The 15,180-nt window shown below is 49.4% G+C and overlaps 1 protein-coding gene across 1 annotated transcript in view; it reads right to left on the reverse strand.

The window, feature by feature from the left end:
• The window catches only part of LOC126517558 (protein O-linked-mannose beta-1,2-N-acetylglucosaminyltransferase 1-like), a 294,129-nt gene that overhangs the window by 180,507 nt on the left and 98,442 nt on the right, over positions 1-15,180 (reverse strand). The window contains exon 3 of the mRNA XM_050167309.3: positions 12,753-12,809. The gene's annotated coding sequence lies outside the window, so the exon portion shown is untranslated. The remainder of the gene's footprint in view (positions 1-12,752; positions 12,810-15,180) is intronic.

Raw genomic sequence — 15,180 nt, forward strand, 5'->3', positions numbered from 1 at the left:
GAAAGCGCTGCCGTAAGAATTAAGCACTCTTCGCTGACGGCTTATTCAGTGCCCGCCAGATAAGTCCTATAGGCAGCTTTAATCTCTGTGACTGAACCACGAAAAAAAAAAAGGAGAGAGAGGGAGGTTGAGACTCCTAGCACAGATTCTTCTTTACCGTCACTTAATTTACTCAGATCATGAGTTTACATTTACTTTTACTCTATGATGGTGATATGAACAAACGGAAGAAAGAAAAAAGAAAAGAAAGAAGAGGAAAACTTAGAAGGGGGCGAACGAAGCCTGAAACCGAAATGGACGCGCAAGATTTCCAACACGGTACGCATAGCGCGATGCGAAAGCAGCTCGGTCACCCTTTTCTTTTCTAAAAAAAAAAAAAAAAAGAGTTGAAAGCCCTGGATTTTCAACCGACCTATACGCAGGACTGGCTGACCCGTCCGAGGAGTCTTTCTCCGGCGACGGATCGAAGCAACGTCCGCCTCATCCATACAATATCGGCGGCGTACATTTCTCGCAGGCCGGTATGATAAGTGGACACCGCCAGTCAAACCCCACACTCCCGATCCTCAACCCTCTCAAATCTCTGCTGAATAGAAAAAAAAAGATAATAACGGCAGCCACCGTTGCGAAAAGGCAGCGGCCATATCGCGCGCAGAGTCGCACCCACCGGTATACACTGGGCATGCTTTATATTCCCTGACCCGCTCTATCTGACCTGCCATCTATCTCTGGCCGCTACTGCCACCCCGCCGACCCTCCCCACATGTCTCCCACGGGAAAGATTTATACCCATCGAAGCGGCTTTCCCGCAGCAAAAGTCCGCAGGAGCCGCCCAGATACGATACACCTCAAAAACCGCTCGTAATATTTCTATCAACTTTTTTTTTTTCTCTCCACGAGCACTATTATATGTAATGTAGAATGCACCTTTCTTTCTTCCTTACTTCTTTTTCTTTCTTTCTTTCCGTCTTACTGAGTCGCGTCATTTCCTTCGTCGGCGCAGATGTCCGAAAGGTATACGCTACCAGAATTAAGCGAAGTGTGTCCCGATGGCATTCGAATCTTGCGACACGCCTCTACGCATTCTGAACCCTCGGCCCTTTCTCCTTTTGACAATGTACGTATTTCTTTTTTTTTTTAATGCTCCAGCGAAAATCCCTCAAAAGGACTTATGCCGAGTCCTAGCCGACTTCTGAGTGTTAAATCAGACGGCCACCGCAAGGATTTGCCAACTTACTTTCCATTTCGGAGAAACAAAACGAACGTAAGTTGGAAGAAAAAACGAAGCGAGAGTGCGGCAGTCGCCTGCTGGTTATGGTTAGGCTAGGTTAGGCTATCAGATACCCTAGTTTCTTCTCGACGCACCGCGCTGTGCACCGACTGCATGCGAAGCCTTCGGTTCAGCGATCTATAAATATATAACCGTGCAGAATCGATGCTCGATATCAAGGGTGCACGAGTGTTCAACTATAAATTTTAAGTAAGACTCGAATTGTCCTTCCTATTCCATTAAGCATTCGATTCGAAAGTTCGCTTTTCGAAGTTGCCGAATATTCCTTTCTGCTCGAATGTAAGGGTATATATTGCTGGAGTCTCGAGGAGCAAAGAACCAACAATGCAAGTGGCGGACTGTTTCGAATGATTCTACTGCAGGGGGCGCCGCGGTTGCTTGCGAATAGAGGCACTACAGGAACCCTATTCAAACACACACACACACACACACTTTCCGGCAGAACCCATGTAACGATAAATGTCTACGATAATGAGATTCGCACGACAGCGCTGTAGCGATGCACCGTATTTCCGTCGTTGAAACGCGTCATGTATAAGGCGCGTACTGCAACCGGCCACCTCTCTCGCGCTTCCCTTTGGACACGGTGCGCCACCCAGCGGCGCCGCCGCGAAGCCCGCACGTGGCCTCCGAGATGCGTGGCACGCCGGCGCGTTGCGGACGCTGAGAATTTGTTGCCTCAAATAAGGTGAATGAACATATTGTTTGGCGATTCTCATCATGTTTGCATCCTGTTAAAACAGTGTGCGAGAACTGTAGCATATCACCATTCTCTCTCTAGCAACAGCGAAGTGTGATGCTACACTATATGCGCGTCTGGTGATGCGCTGTTCCCGTGTTTCATTACCGCCTCTGTCATGGTGCACCAGACGAATGAAAGCGGTTGTTTCTCCATTATAAAGTGCCACTCTGGCATATTACACAATGGGCCCGATAGATGCGTTATGGGCAAGAGACATTGTGTACGGTGGTGCTAACTGCGTTATGGTTAGCAGAGACCCTATAGTAACAGCTAGTGATTACCTTGTGTAGTTAGTAAAGTTGCTAACTCTACCCGCTACCAAATGCAGTTCCACCAAGGTAGTGAATGCTGTAACAAGTAGATGGTTAATACAACGACCTGAGTGTGCTTAGCCGTTTGCAATTTGTTTGATAGTTTTCAGGTGGCTTTGCTTGTCTGTACCCAAATGCACCGCTAAGACGTAAGCGGTCTATCACTTCTCATTCCAGCCGGCAGTTATGCTAACGTAGAATTTTTACGCGTGCATTTACTCATCTCGATCTGCGAGATGCCTTCCACATGTATTTCCAGTGCCTTAACGATTTAGCTCCTAGTATAAGCCAAGTGGCGCGCTTCCTCTTCTTTGTGCTGTCTGCACATTTGGGCCTGAACGGTATACGTTAATGTTCACCCGCCCATTATTGACCTTAAACTCGAAGGCTTCGCGAAAGACTGAGCAAACTTTTATCGAATTTCGGATGCGTACATTATGACGTTCTAAACAAGATATGTTGCAAGATAACTCCAGCCATCACGCGCAAAAACCCGGGTGCAGTTCGTCCCGCACTAGCCGCTAGCTCGTGGAGTCATCGATCGACAGGCATTCACGCGTGAGTGTGTTTGCGCGAGGACGCGGTGATTGAGAAGGGGTAGCAGGGGCGAGCCGAGGCAACAGCAGCTTGCGGGACGCTAAGAACAAACGAACGAATAAACAGAGAAAGCGAAAAAGAGACACCTTCCTAAAAGAGAAGGCGGCGTCCACGAAGCCCTATGGCCCCTGCCCTAGCTTTACAGGGTATACCCTCTTTCTCGCTCTTTTCGTGGTGCGTGTGTATTCGGTTACAGCAGCGGTGGCAGCTGGGGAACACCACCACGCGCGCGCGGCCCTCCGGTGGTCCACTGGCGACGGCCTCGCCGAAATCGATGGGTCGTCCAATCTATCGGGCCCTTTTCGGTTAGCAGACTGATTGATGAGGCCGCGAGCGAGGCTCCTGCCTTCACCGTCTCACCCTCCCTCTCTTTCCACGTTCCCACCCAGCGCACGCTATCCTTCTCCAACAAACACATCCGAACAGCCTCCCTCCCTCCCTCCTCTCTCTCTCTCTCTCTCTCTCTCTCTCACACACACACACACACACACACACACACACACACACACAACACATACGCGCACGCACACACACCCAAGTGCGCGTACACACATACACACGCACGCACACGAACACTAGGCCTATACACAGAGAAACACCACTGGTTCCCGTTCATTTCTTCTTAGCCGTCTATATGAGAATCGCTCCCCCTTTTCCCGCCTTGATCTCATCCTATAAATTCCCGTCCATTTTTTTCCTCCCTCTTGTCCTACCTCGTCCCGCCGCCGGCGTGGAAAGGCAGCGAAGATCTGCGCCAAGAAAACAAAGGCGCGAAGCCGACCGACCGCGGTTAACAGTTTTTTCCCCTCCCCGACCCCGGGGCGCTGTAGCCACTCTTCGTAGATTGCCCAGGGCCTGTAAGGCTTCGCGCCATGGACAGCGGGCTACAGTCTCTAAACGGAGCCTCGGGGATATAGGCGCACGGAAGCGCGAGCAGAGAGAGAGAGAGAGATAAAAAAAAAGAAGAAGGATCCGGAGCGAAAGAGCGACCGCCATGGCTTTTTTGCTGTTCCGGCATTCGATCCGTTTACGGAGATGCCCGAAAGACGGGCCATCACGGCAGGAAGGCGTCGAGGAGCGTCTAAGCGATAGTTCCGGAGTTCTTGATTTTTTCGTTTTCCAAACTTCTGAAGAAAGTGCGCCGTGACGAGTATGCAAGCGACATGCGGCGGCGAATTTAGGGCGCTGGAATTCGCCCCACAAAATCCTAACATTATTCCGCATCATGGAAAACAAGAAAAATTTATTCGCTTTTATTTCTGGCCACGCTAGTGTGCCGTTCGTGTAAACTAAACATGAAGTGCTGAGTAATGCTATTCCTTATAGCGAATAAATATTTAGTCATAGACTTGCCGATCTACCCACAACTTAAAAGCTGCTGCTCTAGGGAGTTAAAAATGCTATGCTAAGGACTATGTGCTCAAATGTGTGCAATTTTTTCCTTAAATCCCCCCACAAATTGTACGTTTATGGAAATAAAGGCAATTCAATTAAATTCAAAAAAGAATGTTGAGCTGTCAAACTCAGCGTCGCAAAAATGATACTTTGTGCTTTGTGTGGTATAAGAAGGATAAGTGAGAAGGGCTTGACAGAGAACGCGAACAGCCTGATATATACAGCAATGAGCGGAAACGCCTCTTCCAATAATAATACAATGTCATCTGTATTCGCCTTTTTTTTGCCCGATTATTATATTCTCTGAAATTTTGACAGCCTAGTGCATGTGAACATCTCCAAGCTCTTTCCAAATAACCCGTAATCATCAGTATAGCTCGAAATAAATAAATAAATGTATTTTTAGAGCAGAGTTGCGGAGTGACAACTCCATAGTTGGAGTGATTCCGGAGTCATTCCACACTTTCAAGCACCCGGGATGGAATTGGAATGGGATAGTCACGCTAGTCGGAGAGATGGAATGGGAATGGAATTGGAGCCTGAGATTCTGGAATGGAGTACGAATGCCAATCAGACTGAATTACATCAAGCCACTTTATCGCATTTATAAATTTTTGCTGAATACCGGCTGTTTCAGTGTTGTCAGGATTGGGGGCTCAATCCCATCGCTCGTAACCCGTTGTCAAGATTGGAGTCCGGCATGAATTAAAAGGTAGCTGGCCCATGCCGTAGTCCAACTTATCCACGCTGAGGACGTTGATGAAGGGAAGGACTGCTTCTCATCGAGAACGAGGAATATGGGTTTATTTACAGTTTCTACATCAGCCTAGCATGACTGCTTGAGAAAATACATCAGTCTAACATGACTGCTTAAGAGAGAGTCTCAGTCTAACATGATTGCTTGAGAGAGTATGTATCAGTCTAACCTGACTGCAAGAGAGAGTGTGTCGAGCATCCGCACAACAGCGGTTTATAAACACTCGGACCTCCCCCGATTCCAAGGTGGCGGAAACGTTCGTCCAGTCATCGTAGACACGTCGTCTCTCCGCGGGACGACTTACACACACACACACACACCCACACAAACACACACACACACACACACACAAACACACACACACACACACACACGCACACGCACACGCACACACGCACATAGGTTCATGGTCCGGAGCTGACGTCACACGGACTTCGTAGAACTCGGGGCTTAGTGCAAGAACGGTGCGTGGGAAGCGGTCCCCGTCGACGTTCCCCAGGCGCTTCCCCGCTCGCGGCAGACCAGGGCGGCGGTGGCGAGTGCAGGCACAAAGCCTGCTTCGTCGAACTCGGCTCCAGTGACGGAGAGTGGAGGACGCACGTATTCTTCTCGACACACAGTCGACTTCGACTTTTAGTCACACAGTCGACTTGGCAACTGGTTGGCAAAACTTGCACGTCAGCGGGCCGTTCTTAAACAGTGTTTACCGATGGGTGACTGCCTCTACCACGGCAACTATAGCCTTATTCTGCACATTCTGCCCTTCAGAATACCCGCATGCGTTTCCACGCTAAAGGCTGAAGTCAGCAACTTCTTAAGAATGATTCGAAGAAGATCATACTTCACCTAAGACACAAGGATGAAGGCGACAACCGACGTTGCCAACTCTTGCACACCACCCTCCCAACCCCAGCGCAGGGTAGCAAACCGGCGACTAATATCTGGTTAACCTCCCTCTCTTTCCTCTTCATCTCTCTCTCTCTCTCGCTCTTGCACACCACGCTTGCCATGATTTTTCGCACGGTGTATGTCGAGAATCCAGAAGGCGCGACACCAGGCACGGTCAGAGAGGCGAGCTGGAAAAGTTGTGCCCGTCAATATGCCATAAATTTGGAACAAGAAAGGTCACCCTGCAAAACATATCAACGCGTTTCTCCTTTGTGTTAGTTATTCACTGTGACAGAATAATAGCGCGTACGCTAAAAAGAAGAAAAAATAATAATACGCAACACTATCAATATTAGTAACCTTGCTAAAACATCGAAAATTCGTTTCTGTCACTAGGCGCGCAAGGGTAGGTAGCTAACAATAACAGAGAAACCGCCTCATTTACTGTAATTGGAGGAATAGAATGGGTGTGGAATGGAAGGCCGCACTCCGCAACTCTGGTTCCAAGCAGCATAATGATATGATAATGAACAGAGCCGACCACTTAACTGCGCACAACGTTAAATAAGTACATGGTGCCTTCCACGATGCTTAAATTTTTCTTCCCACTTCCTTTGCGCTATATTTGTTAAACGTGTCAAATACTACTATGTTCTAAAAACTGATTTGCTAAGATTTGTTTTTCTGCACGATTTTACCACAGACGTTTCATTTTTAAACCTTCAACGTGACATCTTGCATCGTTCAAGTTTCAAATGTCACTTCGTCATTGCACGCAAACAGTGATTGCGTGCCGCCCATGTTTGTACTTGTTTTATGAGCTTCAGATTTCATCAGTTTAGTCTTCTGTAGCTTTTTGTCTGAAGTCCATTCTCTGGTTGATAGAGTTGAATGAAAAACAAATCCATTCATTCAGTCGTTCAGTCGTTCAATACCCCAAATGCGTCATTTATTGCGGCCACAACCGACAGTTGCGAAACTAATTGGCAATGAAACCACCGCTCGAGTGGAAACTAGCAGCGTGACACGCGTCTCATTCACAGAGCGTATATATCCGTCACGCCATACAACGCTGTCATGACGTGACAGATGCCGTAAACTTAACGTCGTGACAGGCTCGCCTTTAAAGGGCTCCACACCAGGCCACATATCAAATTTTCGGTTAGGCGCTGGAAGTTGTTACGTGCTCTCCAGGGAGCGTCCTACGGCAAGAAATTTTCAAATGAGCGCATTAATAGCAGACATAGAAACATTCGAAGTGTTATCTGCGAACCCATGATTTAGGGCGGCGAGCGTCATCGTCAACATAGCCGCTCTCTCCACATGGCCCCGTCTAGCCTCCGCGATCGAAATTCCTTCCCTGCGTGCTCCCATACCGGAGCCGAAGTATCGCGTGACGAATACGCCACTGGCCTCGCATTTGCTCCCCTCTCTCTCTCTCTCTCTCTCTCTCTCTCTCTCTCTCTCTCTCTCGTTTTTGCGGAGTGGCGCACTTCTGGTGACGATCTCGCGCGTGAGCTGCTGCATTTGTTTCGTTTCGCGCAGCGGACGATTTTGCGCGCTCTGCAGGAGAACGCCTGATTAGCGGCATAAGTCAGTGCCACAATCACGAGCACTGAGGCAGACGCGAGGGGACGAAAGAGCACGATCGCGGCGCTGGAACGCGGTAGAAAACTGCATAGTTTCGTTCTCTGCGCGCAAAGGGTGGGAACAAGCAGACGAAACGGAAGTATACGTCCCTCTTGCTACGATACGAAGCAAAACAAAAACAAGCGGACTTTCGGTTTGTGTGTTTTATTATTCCTCTGAACTTTAATCGGTCTACTGAAGCAACAGAATAAACAAGTAACTGATGTCGCCTAGAATGATTCTCGAAGCCACGTGCCACTGCGAGTGACGTCATAGCAGTGCCATGCACGTATAGGCGCACTTGTACGAATACGTCGGCTCTCCGGCTGGGGGTGCGGTGCCCGCGAGGAGAAGGACAAACGGCGTTTGGAGTTGAAATTTAAGCCCTTTCTCGCGGCGCGTCGGTGTGTAACACTTAGCAGACACGATCGTTCAAGCACATTTTATGCACTGCGCCTGTGAGCTCAAAAACAGCCAGACCTGGTGAGGCCGAATTCCGAAGCTGTCAATCCCATTAATCATTCCCTTTAACGAATCAGTCAGTTGCCCTCATTCACAAAGAGAAAGTATGCGAAAACAAACTTCAAAGCTCTTAGCTCAACTCTGTGACTGAAAAGACCTACAAAGGCAAGGTGAGGTCCGTCACATAGAGAAAGGGCCTCGACTCAAGAAAGCGCGGAAAGCCGCCACGAGACAGCAGCGACCTTTTGACTGCGACGCCAACGCGCTCAACGATGACAGAGGGCGCGCGTATCGGTATATTAAGACGCACCGACAACCGACCGCGGCGCGAAGAAAAGCGCCGGCTAAGTGAGCGATTGAGCGTCGCCCTCTGGTGCTATATAGGAGCTACGACGTCAAACAAAGCACACACAAAAATACACCAAAACAAAAGTAAGCCTGGGAGAAGAGTAGTGAATTGAGCGCCAGGGCTCGACGCCGGCGAAAGAACGACTTAACCCGGTCGTAAATAAAGACCGACGTTAAGAGAGCGCTCAGGGCTGAGAGGGCGTCAACGGAAAGAAGGAAAGAAAGAAAGAAAGGCCAGACGATCTAAATGGAAGGGGGGCCCAGAGTAACAAAGATTAAGGAGGGTGAGAAAGTAAACACGGTAGGCAAAAAAAAAGAGTAAATGAACATAACGAAGCACAGGAAAGAGTAAAGGGGGGGGGATTATAGCGAAGCGTATAAACACGGATTTCGCGCCTATAACGTAGGGCTCTCGCTATCGGTGTAAGTGAACGGGCCAAAACTAGAGACTGAGAGAACGTTTGTTATAAAAGCTTATCAATCACCGACTCTGGATTTCGCGCTGGAACCAACGTATGGTGAGGCAGGCCGCGGCGTACTTACAGCAATTTAGAGTCGATAAACGGCCGAATTTCTTCCCCTTATTTTCTTTCTTTCTTGCTCTCATCGAAGAAGAGTTCTTGAACTCTCTCTCTCTCTCGTTGTTTTCGTTACACTGGAGGTTGAGACGTATTGCACCTCTCTCTCTCTCTCTCTCTCTTTCGCTTTCGTTGAACTGGAGGTTGAGACGTATTGCACCAGCTATATAAAGATTACACTTTTATTCGCCGAAGAAAAGAAAAAGAACAGTATCCCCACGTGCTTTAAGCAGTTTTTGGAGACTCCGAAGGCGCACTGTGCACGGGTGTGTGGCAATCAATTTGTTTACGGCAACCGGCGGCGCGTAGGTTTTACGGTCGAAGAGACACGTCGCGAGATGCCGATAAGCGTACACCTAAGGCGGCTGCCAGATGGAGCAGGTGTTCGGAGGCCCGGATCTGGTGGTGTTTTTATAAATAAAGGTATGCGCGAGTGGGAAGAAAAAGAATCTTAAAAGGCGCCTTTGGCTTCCATACGTCAACGTCCGTGGAATTAATTTTCTTTAAGGCTCAGCAACGGCAGCTGCTGCACGGCGTGTGAACCACGTTGAACGGCAAGCAGTCTTTCTTTTTCTTTTCGGCTTGCTCGTGCTTTCACAAGACTGTTTATTGAGCTGCACGCTTTGCCGCAAACCAAGCACTTTGCGGTAGGAAGGTAGGTTCAAGTCTCGTCTAGTTTGAGCCTTTTTTTTTCAATGAGAAAGAACAACGAGACATTCGATAACGCGATTTGAACCAGGGTCCCCAGCGCAGCGGTCTAATGCCCTATCGATTATGCCACAGGTGGCCCCGATTTCTCTATGTTCGGATCTCGGCTTGGGCGCTCGTCTTCAAAATGGCGCAGTTTCGCGCAGTTGTAAACGTCGGCTTATTAACTAAATTAACAAGCGTGGTGTCACGCGTGCACAAGCGAACATGACGACGTCTCACTCGATGACCGCGGAAACTCGCCCATCAGAAAACACTTGAGCGGGGAAGCGCGGCAGCAGTGGGCGAGCGAACTGACCTTCGTGTTGCCTTTCACTTCAAAGCGTACACATATCGGTGAGGACACAGCACACTTGAGCGGGAAGCGCGGCAGCAGTGGGGCGAGCGAATTTACCTTCGTGTTGCCTTTCGCTTCAAAGCGTACACATATCGGTGAGGACACAGAACACTTGAGCGGGAAGCGCGGCAGCAGTGGGGCGAGCGAATTGACCTTCGTGTTGCCTTTCGCTTCAAAGCGTACACATATCGGTGAGGACACAGAACACTTGAGCGGGGAAGCGCGGTAGCAGTGGGGCGAGCGAATTAACCTTCGTGTTGCCTTTCGCTTCAAAGCGTACACATATCGGTGAGGACACAGCACACTTGAGCGGGGAAGCGCGGCAGCAGTCGGGCGAGCGAATTGACCTTCGTGTTGCCTTTCACTTCAAAGCGTACACATATCGGTGAGGACACAGCACAATTGAGCGGGAAGCGCGGCAGCAGTGGGGCGAGCGAATTGACCTTCGTGTTGCCTTTCGCTTCAAAGCGTACACATATCGGTGAGGACACAGCACACTTGAGCGGGGAAGCGCGGCAGCAGTGGGGCGAGCGAATTGGCCTTCGTGTTGCCTTTCGCTTCAAAGCGTACACATATCGGTGAGGACACAGCACACTTGAGCGGGAAGCGCGGCAGCAGTGGGGCGAGCGAATTGACCTTCGTGTTGCCTTTCGCTTCAAAGCGTACACATATCGGTGAGGACACAGCACACTTGAGCGGGGAAGCGCGGCAGCAGTGGGGCGAGCGAATTGGCCTTCGTGTTGCCTTCCGCTTCAAAGCGTACACATATCGGTGAGGACACAGCACACTTGAGCGGGGAAGCGCGGCAGCAGTGGGGCGAGCGAATTGACCTTCGTGTTGCCTTTCGCTTCAAAGCGTACACATATCGGCGAGAACAGAGCGCGCACGAGCTATCGGCCCTCGGTGCGCCGAGTTTCTAGGACCAAGCTGGTGCCAAATAGTCGTGTTGGTCGAAAAGCGACCACTTTATGTAACTCGGTTGTTCGCTAGTCAATGTGTTTTTTTCAGCTCCAGTCGCAAAGCTGCTGAAGCAATCAGCGGCACACGAGAAGGACGTCGGTATACGCAGACAAGCTTATTTTACGTGACAAAATGACAGAGTCAACTCCAATGGCGACACGTTTTTAGAGTGACGACAGGCAGGGCAGACGCTTGCCGGTGTGAGCATAGGTGGTCGTAGCGGTCGTTCGCGCGACTTTTATCAATCGCCGGTGCGAATGTCGCCGAAATCAGCCGCGGGGAGCGCGCGACAGTCGCGGAGCGACGGAAATCGCTCCGCCGCTTAGCGAAAATCACGCAATGTGAAACGGCCTTGAGGCAAAGCCAGATGACGCCCGTAAAAAATGCTGAATGTGGATCGATCTTCATAGAGTTAGCTGTTTTGCTACAGCGGAATCTGAATTTACGATTACAGATTGATTGATTGATTGATTTTAAGGTCCCAAAGCAACACTGAAGCTAAGAGCACGCAGTACATACTGGAGGCCTCTGAATTAATTTTGGCCACCTGGGGTATATTAACGTGCACCTAAATCTAAGTACACACACGAGCGTTCTTGCATTTCGACCCCGCTGAAACGGGGCGGCCATGGTCGGGGATCGAACCCGCGAACTCGTGACCAACAACAGAAAGTCATGCAGACACGGCGGGTACGAGTTAGTACATTCGTCTTTAGAGGCCCTTTACAAGCGGAACATCAGAACAGGTTTTGTGTCGCCGCAGTCGAAGCGGAGAATAAAACCTGACCTATCGCCAGGCAGAACGTTCGTCCTTTTTGACGAGCGACTAAACAGCGCGGTAACGGAAGCCAAGGGGTGAACTCGCCGCGTCAAATGTCGCCGCCCGCAATCACCATGACAACGGGGGAAAAAAAGGGGGGTGCCCTCCTGGCGCTGCCTCGCGCGGGCGCGTCAATTATGCGCACGCAAATCTTTCGATCGAAAGCGAATGAATTATGCACCGCTTTCGCCGTGAATGCGCGGCTGCGAGACAAAGACGGCAAGAGAGGGAGCCAAGCGAGGGGGAAGGCATTTTTAGAGAACAACGGCGGCAGCTGAAACACAGCAAGGAAATCAATTTCAAACGAAATTCGTTCGGCCTATGGGCGAATCCCCAATACGGGAGCAACCGGCGCCAAGCGCGAAATATACGACTGCCACCTGCCGCGGTGTAGCTTGGTGTGCTCTGACGTTGCGCTGCCGAGGTCGAGGGTTCGATGCCGGCAGCGGGGGCCACATTTAGAAGAGGTACTTCTTCACTGAAATAGACTGGCTGGTGCAAGCGCACTTCTTTACCTGCTGTGTCCGCGCTCGTTCACACATTCACCGCTTCTCTCTCTCTCTCTCTGTCTCTCTCTCTCTCTACATATCCTCATTTTCCCTTTCCCTATCGTAAGGTACCCAACGAGACGCTTTTGCGGTTAACATCTATGCTTTCTCTCTAACTAGTTCGCCAGATTTGACAGATTCCTTCGTAACGTACAAGTCGAGTCGCTTTCGATTTCTGATGACACCAGGAATATGTGAACGCCAATGAGATCTGCCCAAGACGAATTCTCTAAAAGTGACACGTAGTACTAGACAGTTAACAGGTCCGGTGACGGTCAGTGTTTCAAGGAAATATTCGACAGGAGGGAGTCCTGTGGGTCGTCGTACGACGCGAATAAATAAAAAAAAAAGAACAGAAGAAAGAAACGTCTGTCTGCTTACCGTCACTCAGGGAAAGCGTTGAAATGAGCCTCGTCTCGTGGCGGTTGTAACAGCAACCTGGTAAAAAATAAATTAAGAAAGCCCATTAATTTATAGCCGTGTTGCAAGCGAACAAACCAAAACTGTTTTTAAACAGCAGCGATACGAGATAACAAAATGGAGGACAAAGAGATCAATCAATAAGTCACGTATACTACTGCGTATATATATATATATATATATATATATATATATATATATATATATATATATACTGCGATATTATTTTCCGCTGCTGTTTGGGAGACTCGAAGCTTTGTCAAGCGGTCATACTCGTCAATTCAGTCGTTTAGAAATGCATAACTAAAAGCGGTGTCACACCGTTATGACGTCTAACCTATACGATACAAGAAGGCACAGACACACTCATAACCAGCGCGAGCCAGCCAACACAACCTAAAACCAAGCTTAACAGCAATGTTGACCTGCAGTGCGAAAGTGCTGCTACCCACGAGGTCGGTCAAAGTAACGGTGTTTTTGGAGAAAGCGAATGCGGGTTTCCTTCATTTTCGTTTGTTTCCCGTCCCGATTTTCCCGCTTCTTCTGATGATCTACTCCATTCTCCCTCTGCCTCTCTCTCTCTCTCTCTCACTGTGTGTGTGTGTGTGTGTCCTGTCGGGACACAGAAGACAGGGTAAAAATCCGCGCAGCCTACAACAACAAACGCCCGCTTCGTTTCACGCCTGACAAGCGGCGCCCGACCCACCGCCAGAAAAAGTTTGCCCTCGACATTGAACGAATAGCAAACGCACTTTCACGGCCTCCAAGGTATAACGCGTCCAGAAATCGGGGTTCACTTTTTCTGTGCGCACACGTTCAGAAAGCGCGATAGCTCCCCTCTGACCCAATAACACTCGCGCCTTCTCCTGGAAGACCCGAGAACCACTTCTTCATTGGTCTCCTTCTTCACTCTCTATTCCCACCCCAGACGCGTCAAACTTGAGTGACGTTCGGCCTGGAAACGCACAGCGCTCGCTTCACTCTTCCTCGGCAAACCGTGAAATGACCGCTCGTCTGAAGGCGATGGCACCGATGTGCGCGTGCGCCCGTTTTACCAGGACTCCGGCGTTTACAACCGAATAAAACAAGTCACCCCCCCCCCCCTCCCACACACACACACACCCCGTCCAAGCGTTACCACGCGCGCTTCTGCCCCGGGCCGAATTTGGAAGCGACCATGCAAGACAGCCTGCGCGCTTGTCGAGTAGATAGGCAGGGGCCCGGCCTAAACTCCCTCGGTAACGTCTTTCTTTCTAGGTTCCTTTTTTTTTTCTGCACCTTTGTGTGCGCACGTCAATTTGTCAGTTTGCGCGGAGAAAGGGGGGCGGTCACGGACAACGCCGTACGTCCGACGACCTCGGGGCACGCGCGTAAGACAGACACAAAATGCAAATCGCGAGCACGGCGAAAAAAGAAAATGGATGCGTCTTTGCCGCCAGCTCGCGCAGGTAAACAGAAAGGTCAGGACCCACGCGCGCACACACAGACGTACACCCCCCCACACACGCACACACACATGCACACTCCCACAGACACACACGCACAAGAAGGCTTTAATGTCAGGTCACACATTGTTCAGTGTAACGGGCGCCGAGCAATCGCGACAGCGGTCCTCGTTGGTCAAGCGAAGGCGCTGACCAAGGAGAAACACGCGAACTTCCACTGTGAGCTGTGTGCGCGCTTCTCATTTTTTGAATGCCAATAGTTTCTTGGAATACAGGTTATAAGTTTATTGTACGCTGCCTTGATCGGTACAATGTACTTTAGACACTTTAAGGGACCAAACAAAATTGTTGAAAGATTTCGAACTCGTCTAACCGCGTAAAAGAAATAATCAATGGCAAAATATGAGACGAAGATGTCTGCTGAAACATTGATTTATAAAATCAAGGCCGTGGACATGCGTAAATATCTAATATTTTTGTGTGACATGCATCAATATCTAATGCAACGAGACATGAAAGAATAAATAAATGGTGACTAACAATGTGGTTTCTGGGCTATACACGGTGCTGTGAAAAAATATATACAGCACAGCTTGGCCAGACGTGCCCCCTTTTTGCAGTATTGCACACGAAAACATTCAATAGCGTGAGAACTTTGCGTGCAGAAAGAAACAGAGATAGAGGCTCTTTGTGCCTCGTAACAGGACACATTAAGCCCCCTAAAAATGCACTAGGACGAAGAAATAGGCTTCGTCATTGCAACAAATTCGGGTAAATACTAAAGAAATATTTGACGTCTCGTGGCCGCGAGTACTTGAGGCAACAATAAAACGACTGCGCAACATGACAAGCAAGAGGTTCACGATCAAATGTATTGCACTTCTTTCCTCAATTATTATTAATTCCTTTAACTAAACCGCCGATCAGCGCGACCGCAAGCCGAC

This window comes from Dermacentor andersoni, chromosome 11, assembly GCF_023375885.2.
Source record: "Dermacentor andersoni chromosome 11, qqDerAnde1_hic_scaffold, whole genome shotgun sequence".
NCBI lineage: Eukaryota > Metazoa > Arthropoda > Arachnida > Ixodida > Ixodidae > Dermacentor > Dermacentor andersoni.